This window comes from Lissotriton vulgaris, chromosome 11 (genome assembly GCF_964263255.1).
Source record: "Lissotriton vulgaris chromosome 11, aLisVul1.2, whole genome shotgun sequence".
Classification (NCBI taxonomy): domain Eukaryota; kingdom Metazoa; phylum Chordata; class Amphibia; order Caudata; family Salamandridae; genus Lissotriton; species Lissotriton vulgaris.
This window is the reverse complement of record NC_141699.1, coordinates 63,259,866-63,273,530: the sequence shown is the minus strand read 5'-3', so window position 1 is coordinate 63,273,530 and position 13,665 is coordinate 63,259,866. Positions and strand designations below refer to the sequence as shown.

General features: G+C 33.9%; 2 long non-coding RNA genes across 2 annotated transcripts; both read right to left on the bottom strand.

Moving 5' to 3' along the window:
• Positions 1–103: 103 nt before the first annotated feature.
• Positions 104–4,192, bottom strand: LOC147678973 (uncharacterized). Its single transcript, XR_015300863.1, has 2 exons — positions 4,149–4,192; positions 104–770 (listed from the first exon to the last, which is right to left on the bottom strand). It is a non-coding gene; the product is annotated as an uncharacterized LOC147678973 (long non-coding RNA).
• A 4,562-nt stretch (positions 4,193–8,754) lies between these two features.
• LOC147678972 (uncharacterized) lies at positions 8,755–12,866 on the bottom strand. Its single transcript, XR_015300862.1, has 2 exons — positions 12,799–12,866; positions 8,755–9,421 (listed from the first exon to the last, which is right to left on the bottom strand). It is a non-coding gene; the product is annotated as an uncharacterized LOC147678972 (long non-coding RNA).
• Between the last annotated feature and the right edge of the window lie 799 nt (positions 12,867–13,665).

Sequence of the window (13,665 nt, the reverse complement as noted above, 5' to 3'; positions counted from 1 at the left end):
TCAAGGGAGAACCATTGACATATCTTTTCAGTATTAACTGACTGATATTAAGGCATATTCAAGAAATTAGCAACAAAATACAAAGAAATAGATTTTCAAAATATTGTGTGATGAAAAAAACAAATTTTATTGACAATACAAAAGACAATTAAGGAGCCACAGAATAGATCAGCAGTTTCCCATTGGTGGTACATTAAGGTTTAAATGATTGAATTACGTGATGAAAAGGAGACATTACAGGTTAAATGTTAAATAAGATTGAGGAACAAAAGTAACTGGAGAGACTATTTTGTAATCACTCACATTGATACCAGAATTTAATGTACTTCTTCTCATGGAAGCCGCAGTTTATTTACCGTAAAATGATGGGTGTTAAAATTATATATCACCGAACCGTAATAAGGAGATGATTTCAACGTTCCACAGGGAAAAAGCTGGCGTTGAATATTAAACACATTCTGATTTCTTGACAGATTTCTCAAAGGTCTTTCCCTGGTGGGTGACCTGACAGGTGACTGTCTTTTCTGCACTCCAGTCCATGGGGGGCAGAGACAGATAACTGCTGGCCATGAACAGGTTATTTTCACTCTGTTTGGTAGCTCTGCTTTTCTCTACTCCATTGGTAAATATTTGACCATCGACTTTCCATGTCACATCCAGAGAGGCCGGATAGAAGTCTTGGAGAAGACACACCACAGTGGCCTTGTTTTTCTCTACCTCCTCCAGAGAGGGTGGGAATATGCTCAGAGTAGGAGCCTGTGTCTCACCGGCTGCAAGAAAATTAGGAAAAGTATGAGAAAATAGGAATCATTTAAAAAAAATATTTTGTTATTTTTTGGTTAATCATCCTTTGTCAAATTCAATTGCCCGGGAAACATTGTTTGCAACTTCTATTAAATGGCTTTTAAACCAAACAATAAAGTGACATATTCAGACATATGTGATAAAGCATGGAAAACATATTTTTTTAAAAGAATTATCTGACGAGAAAACTTGACTTCAGCATTCGTTTTAGATTATTGCTTTACAATGTAGTCCCATTGAAATACAGGTTTATTTGTACTTTGAAAATAGTATAGGAACTTTAGTCTCCAGCACCAACACGTATTTCCCTAATTCCAGTTGCTTTTCTAAAACATATAATTTTGCTGCAATTTGTTGATGCAATCCTATTTAGAAATGCAAACAGTGTTTCCTTTTTTGGGAAATAAAAGGATACTGAAGTGCCAAATTACAATTAGAACAATCTCTTTCAGAGAACCTTAAATGCAATTGAAGAGCTACAACTTCTGGTCTACTAAGAAATATTAATAAAAGCTGCTTAAAAGATCCTATTTGACACAAGGTCATTGCACAAAAAGACTGGTATATGGTATATTGTCCAAGCACATAACCATAGAGCTTTAAAAAGTGTTTGAACTTTGGTATATGTGCTGTCAAAAGCTTACTTATACACTTTTATTTTTAAACGGATCTGCTGAAGGAAAACCTATTGCTCTTACAGATGAATACCATTAAGATTGGTACAGAAATAAATGACAGATTAAATAAGTTAATAGGAGCTAACTGACTTAACACCTGAGTAATCTGCTGAGGATAACCTTATCACATAACACAAATGAGGAAACATCTCACATTTTATTTGAATAACGTGCAATTTGTAACAGTATTGAAAACAATGAAAAAGGGTTTGTTCTGTATCATTACATGCTTGAATCTTGCTGTTATTGCAACAACGCCAATAAAATGATTTGCTAGTCAGTTTTTACATATTTCATCCGCCTTAGAAGATGAAAAGTGGAGTCAATGAATACTTTAAAACTTTTAGAGCTGAAAATTTGAAGTCAATTTAGTGATTTATTGCATCATCTTAAACAAATAATATATTATCTGTACTTTCTAATGTTATCAGATATCTATCACCTTTTAAAATATTTGATAGGTACAAACCACAGTCGCAATGAAAGCTCTTTCTTTTGGATTATACATTCTATTAATAGAAAGTACTTGGAAGGGTTCTAAATCAAATCCTAGTTGTTTGGATAGTTTATTTAATTTATTAAATAGCCCATTAAACAGCAGCTTATATATGAAATGTCACTAGTTAAACAGATTCTTCATTTGTTTGTATTTTAATGGGAAAATTCACTTCATAAACTGGACCAACTCAAGATAGATTCTGTCAAAGAACGAAAATGCATGGCATGAATAAAGTCTTAGTAGGTATTGAATGGAAGAAACAAATGAACAATTCTGAGAAGATATGAATTTTTTAAATGTGGTTGAATAGCCATAGCCACAAAAAAGTAGGTGCAATGGTCTTATTGACATTGCACTACGGTGCGAGGTAAATATGGGATTATAGACCATGTTACTTTATTTCATTACAAAAAAAGAGATGATTGAAAGAGAATACAACATATGTTCAGTAAAAATCCATTTACAGGAAATGGGCAGCATAAACAAGAACATATAAACAAAGGTCTCCAGGTATATTTCAAATGCTTTATCTCAGCAATTATCCTATGTCCAAGTGCTCTAAAAATAGCGAAGGGATTGGAGGCATAGAGAAGAAACTAATCTGCAAAAGACAATACCATTTGGTTGATTGTTAAATCCAGGAGACAAACCAAGGGATATAGAGTCATTTGATCACAAATCATTCCCATTAAGGTACATAAGATGTAATTTCCTGTGCAAATTATGAAAAATGTAAATATATGCAATTTCATGAGAATAACTTATTTTGACTCTCATGACAGGTTTGCCAATACTGAGGATCTGTGCAGAAAAAGGAAAATCAGCCTAGATTAGCAATATGAGCTGACTGTAAAAAACCTCACCTCAGGAAAGTTTTCATTATTTACTTTTTGCAATTGAAAGGAATTATTCGAATTTCTTATAAAAAGATAAAACATGAAGGCATTACCATAAAACACTAATTCCACATGCTGTGTAATATTCCTAGAGAAGAAATCCATAACTATACATTAGTCCACAACTAACTATTATGGAACACCGTAGCATTAAAATTACAGGATGCTGTATTGCCCCATCATTTCACTAGACAACACATACTGAGATGCAAAATCTGTTGTTGATATCTTAAGACTAGAGATGATCAAAGAACAATAAAGAAAGCAATACATTTGTATAAAATCCCTGCTTCCTAAGGAAGTAGTTGATATTATTCTGCAACTTACTTAGGACGTTCATCTGTGTTCCTCCACCGAAGATAAACACACAGTGCCACAAGACTGTGCACAAACCCAGCCAGTGCAGTTTAGCATTTGTAGCTGGATTAAAGATTGATGGCTGTATGCATCTCAATGTCCTTAAGATACAGAACTACAAACATAGTTTTTTGGCTTCCAATACTTTTAACCATTTTCATACCTACTCTGGTTCTTCTTAAGAACAGTGTTCTTTCTAGAGGATGGTGTCATATTTCCTAAGGGTTTACATGACATAAGGATGACATTAAATGATTTCTAGACTTAGGACAATCTCCACACAGTTAAATGTGATTTATTTTAGTTAAACTTAAGACTAGTAGTCCAATTTCTGAATTCAATAAGAAAAACATTGAATACCATATTTGTTAATTTAGTACCTTTTAATTAGAGTGATATAGATCAGATATGAGGCTTTCAGCACCAGGTTGATTTTTTTAGATAACTGTAATATTAGACTGATGGTACACAAAATATTCTAACTTTAAGAACCTGTTTTCAAAATCAATACTAAGAGTATACTCTTTCACAATTCAACAAGAAAACCACATTTTCCCCAACATATTTAGGCTCAAAATACATTCTTAAAATCTGCTGTTTATTAATTTTAGTTTAAGGTATTAGTCATCTAAAGAGCTAGGTAACATGATTGAAAATGTGGATTCCTATTTGTAGGCTAACCTTTCTTTCTACCTAAAAGAATCATATAACGGTTACAGATTGCAAATAGAAAAACATATTGTAATTTTTGATAATGTGCAAATGTATATATATTGTACAAGAATATGAATTGCTACATTACTAAACAAGATCTTTTTACATTGGTACAATAAATATAGAAACATGTAGTGGAAAATGTGTTTAAGAACAAAGTAGCTCTTAGAAATAATGCACAGTGCTGGCTATGTTACTTACTTAGAACATTCAGCTGGGTTCCTCCACCAAAGATATACCCAGAGTGCCACAGTGCTGTACACAAACCAGCAATTTAAAGGGCAGTAAAGACAGTACATTGAGTTTTAGATTTATTTTATCACCTGTTGATGAATTGTTACAGATACAGAGAAGCACTGTAAACATTATCTGCAGCAGCACCTGCAGCAAAACAAAGGATGGATGGCACCCCTTCACCTGGTGATGCAGAATAGCAGGCACAAATGGGAAATGTAAGAAGTATATGAAGCAGTTATGGCTAGATACAGGACTGCTAGTACTCCATTGCCACAATTGCCTAATGATACAGCGGTGCAGGTACATGTATGCATGAGAAGAATTGTTCTCAATAAATTTAAAAGTGTATGATAGGCAGATAAAACTCAATTTGCTGAAATTGTCTTCATCTCCTCACAAAAAAAAATCAATGATACCATAGAACCCTTGACATTTCATTCAGGTATCTGCATCTTTGAGACATTCTAGACAGCTCTTAAGATCTCTGCATAATTGTCATTTTGAAAAGCTGTTTACAATACATAGTGATTTGCAATATTATTAACACATTATCTGACAGATGGATCCAATAATCCACAAATATCTTGAGCTAGTGCAATCTATTTTTTTTTCTCAGTTATATTTTAAATGATCTAACATATTTCCAAAGGCATACACCTTTGCTGAATTTCTCCTGCCTACAATAAGAAAGTTTTCTTTCTTCAGAATACTGCTACTGTTTGAAAGACCTGAATTTGACACCGTTCCCACAGTCTTACAATAATCTTAAATAATGTGTTTTTGGAAGGAACACTTTTAAGATTATTGTAATTTACATGGGTATGGTGTTATACAATCCAAACACAGTCAAACAGTACAAAGTGGTCCAACTGTAGGATGTTGATAGAAAATCCTGACAATGTGCAGAAAGAAAAGTCCATTATGAGAGAGGAACATTTTGAAAGGAAATCCCTTTTTAAACTATTATCTAGCTTTTTTTTCAGTCATCTCAAACAAAGCAACACAAAATATTAAGTACGTCTGGCAAAAGATAAAAAAATTGGAAATTCATAGTAATTTAGTACTTGACTGTATTGTCCATTTATTTGCTTCAAAAGTAGACAGATGTACACATGTATGATACGTTGATGTCCATCAGTTAAAGCATTACAAATAGATTTAGGGACAAATAAAGCAACACTCCAGAAGGTTTTAAATAAATATCCTTGAAAAATAATGTAGAGGATTAATGATTCTACTTACAAAGGACGTTTATTTGGGTGCCTCCACCAAAGATCCACCACTGTGATGTACTGCTATACAAAAACTGTCCCCACATGATTTATGGGACATTTTCTTTCACCTTCTTTAGGTGAAGGATTGGAATATGCATGATCTGACGGTATGCTGACTTTAACCCCTTCCATGCTGGTGACGAACCCCAGCCGTCATGCACTACGGTGCTCGTGTGCTGATGACGGCTGGGGTTCGTCATGGCCCGCCCCTGTTCGTTTGTTTACCGCACGGGGGCGGAATCGGGCCAGCAGGGAAGGGGTTAAGAAGGCAATGAGGTGTACATGAGCTCTCAATATTTTGACTTACCTTGCTGAACATCAACTATATGTTAGCAAGATCAAGAAATTAGAGCCCACAAATTACAGATTGTGTGTAGAATCTGAAATATTATTATTTACTCAGCTGTTCTTCTAGGACTGCATTTAATATGGGTTTGGCAGTAAGACAATGAATAGCCAATCAGCTCAATATACTGCCCTTTGGTTCGGCAGAAGTAATGATGAGCTTGAGGGTCTCTTTGTAACCCAGAATCCCAGAAGTCTGCTGAGTTTCATTATTCCTAATAGTCCATGTCTAGTAGTGGTGCTCTCATTGGGTTAGACACCTATGGGAGATTGTCAAATAATTTCAGTAGTAGGAATAGCATAATTAATTGTCTAGGATTATAAAGGAGTACAAATAATTTAATCTAGTAAATATTTCAAGGGTACTATAATCAAGTATTTCCAAAATACTATTTACATTGAGTGGAGATGTAAAATGCATCGTAAAGGACATCATTTCCATTCAAAGTGTGCAGTGTATATCTGGTGCCTGACAAGCTGCTACCATGATCAGCCCTTTCTCAAAGTCACTAGCAGGAAATCTTTGCCTCTGACTCTGCTGTATAACTTTTGTAGGAGTCCCTCGCTGCAGATATTTATATGTTTCACCAGAGCTCAACAAATTGACATTGTCATTTTTTATGGAATGAAAGATTTATGCATTTAGTATAAGTGTTTACAATACTGAAAGTTTTACTGTATCTTGCATTTAGTTCCTATCTATTCCCAAAGGCAACCGTTGTAAAAATAGGATAGCCTACATCCTGTTAATCACTTCTTTACTTTTCTTACCTAGATGCCATCCTAAACTCAGTGTGTCATCTCTGGTTCAGGTGGCCTGCAACTTTATAGTTGGTGTTGTTCGGAAACAATATTGGTGAATGTTTCCTAAATGTAACCAAAATCAAAATACTTCGATTTCTACTAAGTTTTAGGGCTTCTGTCATGTCACTGGGCCTATTAAAAGTTGTGTAGCTTTGAAATAATCTCACATTTGTGCTGAAAGTAGTCCCTTCAAAGCAAAATTCACTTTTGGAATTCACTAGTTGATTGCTTTATATGGGCTTCAAAGTGTTCTGTAAATTGGACGATTTACCACAAGTACCCAGTGCAAATGCATGCTAATATTTCACTACTGGCTTGGTAGTGCTGGAAAACTGATCGCAGTGAAAGGGAAATGAGAAGCACCCTTCACAATTGAATACCAATTGATTCCAAGAATAAGGGTTTAACAATTCACATGACGATTGTCTTTTGATGCTTATTTGAGTCAATCTCAGTTAATAAAATTAACATTGCATTACACTTGGTTCCTTACTTAGAATACAATCAACTCTCTGGGCATTGCCAAGTCTCATCTCCCTGGGGCTGACTGTGTTTTTCATTGCACCATGTATACAAAGAAACAGATTCATTCACCCACATCTACTTTACTTTCATGCAGCCACGGGTTCCCTTATCATACAACCTCTCAAACCAATTTCCTCATCTATAATTTTGCATTACTTCTATTGTCAGTTTCTCCTTCCTTCGGTTATCCTTTCTCTCTTACTTGCTTTTCAATTTGGCTAGGCTACTAACCCTTATTACTTACGCCCACCTCCTTGTCCCAAAGTCAATATTTCTCATATTGATTTTTTATTTCCCCCTCACATTTGTCTACATTTACTATTCTCTTCTTCCATATCTTACAATTCTCACTCTACTTTTCTCTTTTTCTTAGCTCTTCTCCTGAGCTCTCATCCTTCCAATATCTATTTATAACATTGTAGGTATTTCCTGCATTTTGTTTTTATAAGTGACCCCCACACTGTTCTAATGAAGTCTATTTACACTGTGACCTTATTTATATAATTGAACATGTTCATCATATGCCTTCTCATCAATCCATATCTTCTCTTTCCTCATAGTATTTGTTATATTTCTTTATGTTATATCAAATATATAGGGTGATGTAATCACCTCAATAGAACATCTTGATTTTAGAGAAGCAGTAGATGTAACTTGTGGCTGATAAGAATCAGTACATTGGTTAAAAGATAGATAAGATTGCAATGTTTTTCTGAATATTATATTGTGGCTGATAAGAATCAGTACATTGGTTAAAAGATAGATAAGATTGTAATGTTTTTTTGAATATTATATTCTGCAAGCTGCATCTGTCTGAATATGTAGACCTTTTCTGCTATTGACCCTAAGACAAAATGACAACAAATTTTTCCATTATAAGCCTCTGTTTTCATAGGCACCTTTGGTATGTTTTGATATGGATATCATGAAAAAATTGAAACCAGAAATTGTATTGTGTTTTATACATGTTTAGTGGCAACATTGGACAGAAACTGAGATGTTAAGTTTGATCAATAATATAAGGTATGGCTCTTTTGAAATGCATCAAGCGTTGCTAATCATTTATAAGCAATGTCATGGATTTTAAATATAGTCTACCGCTTGCTTCTGACTTACTACAGTCTCATGTCAAAATCTTTATAACTATTCATTAATCAGTCTATTCATGCAAACAACCATACATACAAACAAAGAAACTTCTGTTCTGCAATAAGTCTAACAGCAAAAGATGCTTCGAGAGAGACAACTTTAAGCTTCAGACTGTCCCTAGAACGCTAAACCACTGATCCACCTATGAAAATTGATAATAAATCCAGTTTTGTTCATGACGGTCTGTTTAACTAAGTGTCATGCATTCTAAAACAAAAGGGAGTCATACCCATATCCAGATTGAATTTTATAGCTCTGCTGTGCTTTGTTAGACAGGTAAGGTCTTATTTTCAGGTCTGAAGAAGGAAGGCGTCAGAGGTAACTAAGGGCAACACTTTTTATTATGATTTTCTGAATTTCGCAAACATTTTCAAGGGTGAACCATTGACATATCTTTTCAGTATTAACTGACTGATATTAAGGCATATTCAAGAAATTAGCAACAAAATACAAAGAAATAGATTTTCAAAATATTGTGTGATGAAAAAAACAAATTTTATTGACAATACAAAAGACAATTAAGGAGCCACAGAATAGATCAGCAGTTTCCCATTGGTGGTACATTAAGGTTTAAATGATTGAATTACGTGATGAAAAGGAGACATTACAGGTTAAATGTTAAATAAGATTGAGGAACAAAAGTAACTGGAGAGACTATTTTGTAATCACTCACATTGATACCAGAATTTAATGTACTTCTTCTCATGGAAGCCGCAGTTTATTTACCGTAAAATGATGGGTGTTAAAATTATATATCACCGAACCGTAATAAGGAGATGATTTCAACGTTCCACAGGGAAAAAGCTGGCGTTGAATATTAAACACATTCTGATTTCTTGACAGATTTCTCAAAGGTCTTTCCCTGGTGGGTGACCTGACAGGTGACTGTCTTTTCTGCACTCCAGTCCATGGGGGGCAGAGACAGATAACTGCTGGCCATGAACAGGTTATTTTCACTCTGTTTGGTAGCTCTGCTTTTCTCTACTCCATTGGTAAATATTTGACCATCGACTTTCCATGTCACATCCAGAGAGGCCGGATAGAAGTCTTGGAGAAGACACACCACAGTGGCCTTGTTTTTCTCTACCTCCTCCAGAGAGGGTGGGAATATGCTCAGAGTAGGAGCCTGTGTCTCACCGGCTGCAAGAAAATTAGGAAAAGTATGAGAAAATAGGAATCATTTAAAAAAAATATTTTGTTATTTTTTGGTTAATCATCCTTTGTCAAATTCAATTGCCCGGGAAACATTGTTTGCAACTTCTATTAAATGGCTTTTAAACCAAACAATAAAGTGACATATTCAGACATATGTGATAAAGCATGGAAAACATATTTTTTTAAAAGAATTATCTGACGAGAAAACTTGACTTCAGCATTCGTTTTAGATTATTGCTTTACAATGTAGTCCCATTGAAATACAGGTTTATTTGTACTTTGAAAATAGTATAGGAACTTTAGTCTCCAGCACCAACACGTATTTCCCTAATTCCAGTTGCTTTTCTAAAACATATAATTTTGCTGCAATTTGTTGATGCAATCCTATTTAGAAATGCAAACAGTGTTTCCTTTTTTGGGAAATAAAAGGATACTGAAGTGCCAAATTACAATTAGAACAATCTCTTCCAGAGAACCTTAAATGCAATTGAAGAGCTACAACTTCTGTTCTACTAAGAAATATTAATAAAAGCTGCTTAAAAGATCCTATTTGACACAAGGTCATTGCACAAAAAGACTGGTATATGGTATATTGTCCAAGCACATAACCATAGAGCTTTAAAAAGTGTTGAACTTTGGTATATGTGCTGTCAAAAGCTTACTTATACACTTTTATTTTTAAACGGATCTGCTGAAGGAAAACCTATTGCTCTTACAGATGAATACCATTAAGATTGGTACAGAAATAAATGACAGATTAAATAAGTTAATAGGAGCTAACTGACTTAACACCTGAGTAATCTGCTGAGGATAACCTTATCACATAACACAAATGAGGAAACATCTCACATTTTATTTAAATAACGTGCAATTTGTAACAGTATTGAAAACAATGAAAAAGGGTTTGTTCTGTATCATTACATGCTTGAATCTTGCTGTTATTGCAACAACGCCAATAAAATGATTTGCTAGTCAGTTTTTACATATTTCATCCGCCTTAGAAGATGAAAAGTGGAGTCAATGAATACTTTAAAACTTTTAGAGCTGAAAATTTGAAGTCAATTCAGTGATTTATTGCATCATCTTAAACAAATAATATATTATCTGTACTTTCTAATGTTATCAGATATTTATCACCTTTTAAAATATTTGATAGGTACAAACCACAGTCGCAATGAAAGCTCTTTCTTTTGGATTATACATTCTATTAATAGAAAGTATTTGGAAGGGTTCTAAATCAAATCCTAGTTGTTTGGATAGTTTATTTAATTTATTAAATAGCCCATTAAACAGCAGCTTATATATGAAATGTCACTAGTTAAACAGATTCTTCATTTGTTTGTATTTTTATGGGAAAATTCACTTCATAAACTGGACCAACTCAAGATAGATTCTGTCAAAGAACGAAAATGCATGGCATGAATAAAGTCTTAGTAGGTATTGAATGGAAGAAACAAATGAACAATTCTGAGAAGATATGAATTTTTTAAATGTGGTTGAATAGCCATAGCCACAAAAAAGTAGGTGCAATTGTCTTATTGACATTGCACTACGGTGCGAGGTAAATATGGGATTATAGACCATGTTACTTTATTTCATTACAAAAAAAGAGATGATTGAAAGAGAATACAACATATGTTCAGTAAAAATCCATTTACAGGAAATGGGCAGCATAAACAAGAAAATATAAACAAAGGTCTCCAGGTATATTTCAAATGCTTTATCTCAGCAATTATCCTATGTCCAAGTGCTCTAAAAATAGCGAAGGGATTGGAGGCATAGAGAAGAAACTAATCTGCAAAAGACAATACCATTTGGTTGATTGTTAAATCCAGGAGACAAACCAAGGGATATAGAGTCATTTGATCACAAATCATTCCCATTAAGGTACATAAGATGTAATTTCCTGTGCAAATTATGAAAAATGTAAATATATGCAATTTCATGAGAATAACTTATTTTGACTCTCATGACAGGTTTGCCAATACTGAGGATCTGTGCAGAAAAAGGAAAATCAGCCTAGATTAGCAATATGAGCTGACTGTAAAAAACCTCACCTCAGGAAAGTTTTCATTATTTACTTTTTGCAATTGAAAGGAATTATTCGAATTTCTTATAAAAAGATAAAACATGAAGGCATTACCATAAAACACTAATTCCACATGCTATGTAATATTCCTAGAGAAGAAATCCATAACTATACATTAGTCCACAACTAACTATTATGGAACACCGTAGCATTAAAATTACAGGATGCTGTATTGCCCCATCATTTCACTAGACAACACATACTGAGATGCAAAATCTGTTGTTGATATCTTAAGACTAGAGATGATCAAAGAACAATAAAGAAAGCAATACATTTGTATAAAATCCCTGCTTCCTAAGGAAGTAGTTGATATTATTCTGCAACTTACTTAGGACGTTCATCTGTGTTCCTCCACAGAAGATAAACACACAGTGCCACAAGACTGTGCACAAACCCAGCCAGTGCAGTTTAGCATTTGTAGCTGGATTAAAGATTGATGGCTGTATGCATCTCAATGTCCTTAAGATACAGATCTACAAACATAGTTTTTTGGCTTCCAATACTTTTAACCATTTTCATACCTACTCTGGTTCTTCTTAAGAACAGTGTTCTTTCTAGAGGATGGTGTCATATTTCCTAAGGGTTTACATGACATAAGGATGACATTAAATGATTTCTAGACTTAGGACAATCTCCACACAGTTAAATGTGATTTATTTTAGTTAAACTTAAGACTAGTAGTCCAATTTCTGAATTCAATGAGAAAAACATTGAATACCATATTTGTTAATTTAGTACCTTTTAATTAGAGTGATATAGATCAGATATGAGGCTTTCAGCACCAGGTTGATTTTTTTAGATAACTGTAATATTAGACTGATGGTACACAAAATATTCTAACTTTAAGAACCTGTTTTCAAAATCAATACTAAGAGTATACTCTTTCACAATTCAACAAGAAAACCACATTTTCCCCAACATATTTAGGCTCAAAATACATTCTTAAAATCTGCTGTTTATTAATTTTAGTTTAAGGTATTAGTCATCTAAAGAGCTAGGTAACATGATTGAAAATGTGGATTCCTATTTGTAGGCTAACCTTTCTTTCTACCTAAAAGAATCATATAACGGTTACAGATTGCAAATAGAAAAACATATTGTAATTTTTGATAATGTGCAAATGTATATATATTGTACAAGAATATGAATTGCTACATTACTAAACAAGATCTTTTTACATTGGTACAATAAATATAGAAACATGTAGTGGAAAATGTGTTTAAGAACAAAGTAGCTCTTAGAAATAATGCACAGTGCTGGCTATGTTACTTACTTAGAACATTCAGCTGGGTTCCTCCACCAAAGATATACCCACAGTGCCACAGTGCTGTACACAAACCAGCAATTTAAAGGGCAGTAAAGACAGTACATTGAGTTTTAGATTTATTTTATCACCTGTTGATGAATTGTTACAGATACAGAGAAGCACTGTAAACATTATCTGCAGCAGCACCTGCAGCAAAACAAAGGATGGATGGCACCCCTTCACCTGGTGATGCAGAATAGCAGGCACAAATGGGAAATGTAAGAAGTATATGAAGCAGTTATGGCTAGATACAGGACTGCTAGTACTCCATTGCCACAATTGCCTAATGATACAGCGGTGCAGGTACATGTATGCATGAGAAGAATTGTTCTCAATAAATTTAAAAGTGTATGATAGGCAGATAAAACTCAATTTTCTGAAACTGTCTTCATCTCCTCACAAAAAAAAATCAATGATACTATAGAACCCTTGACATTTCATTCAGGTATCTGCATCTTTGAGACATTCTAGACAGCTCTTAAGATCTCTGCATAATTGTCATTTTGAAAAGCTGTTTACAATACATAGTGATTTGCAATATTATTAACACATTATCTGACAGATGGATCCAATAATCCACAAATATCTTGAGCTAGTGCAATCTATTTTTTTTTCTCAGTTATATTTTAAATGATCTAACATATTTCCAAAGGCATACACCTTTGCTGAATTTCTCCTGCTCACAATAAGAAAGTTTTCTTTCTTCAGAATACTGCTACTGTTTGAAAGACCTGAATTTGACACCGTTCCCACAGTCTTACAATAATCTTAAATAATGTGTTTTTGGAAGGAACACTTTTAAGATTATTGTAATTTACATGGGTATGGTGTTAT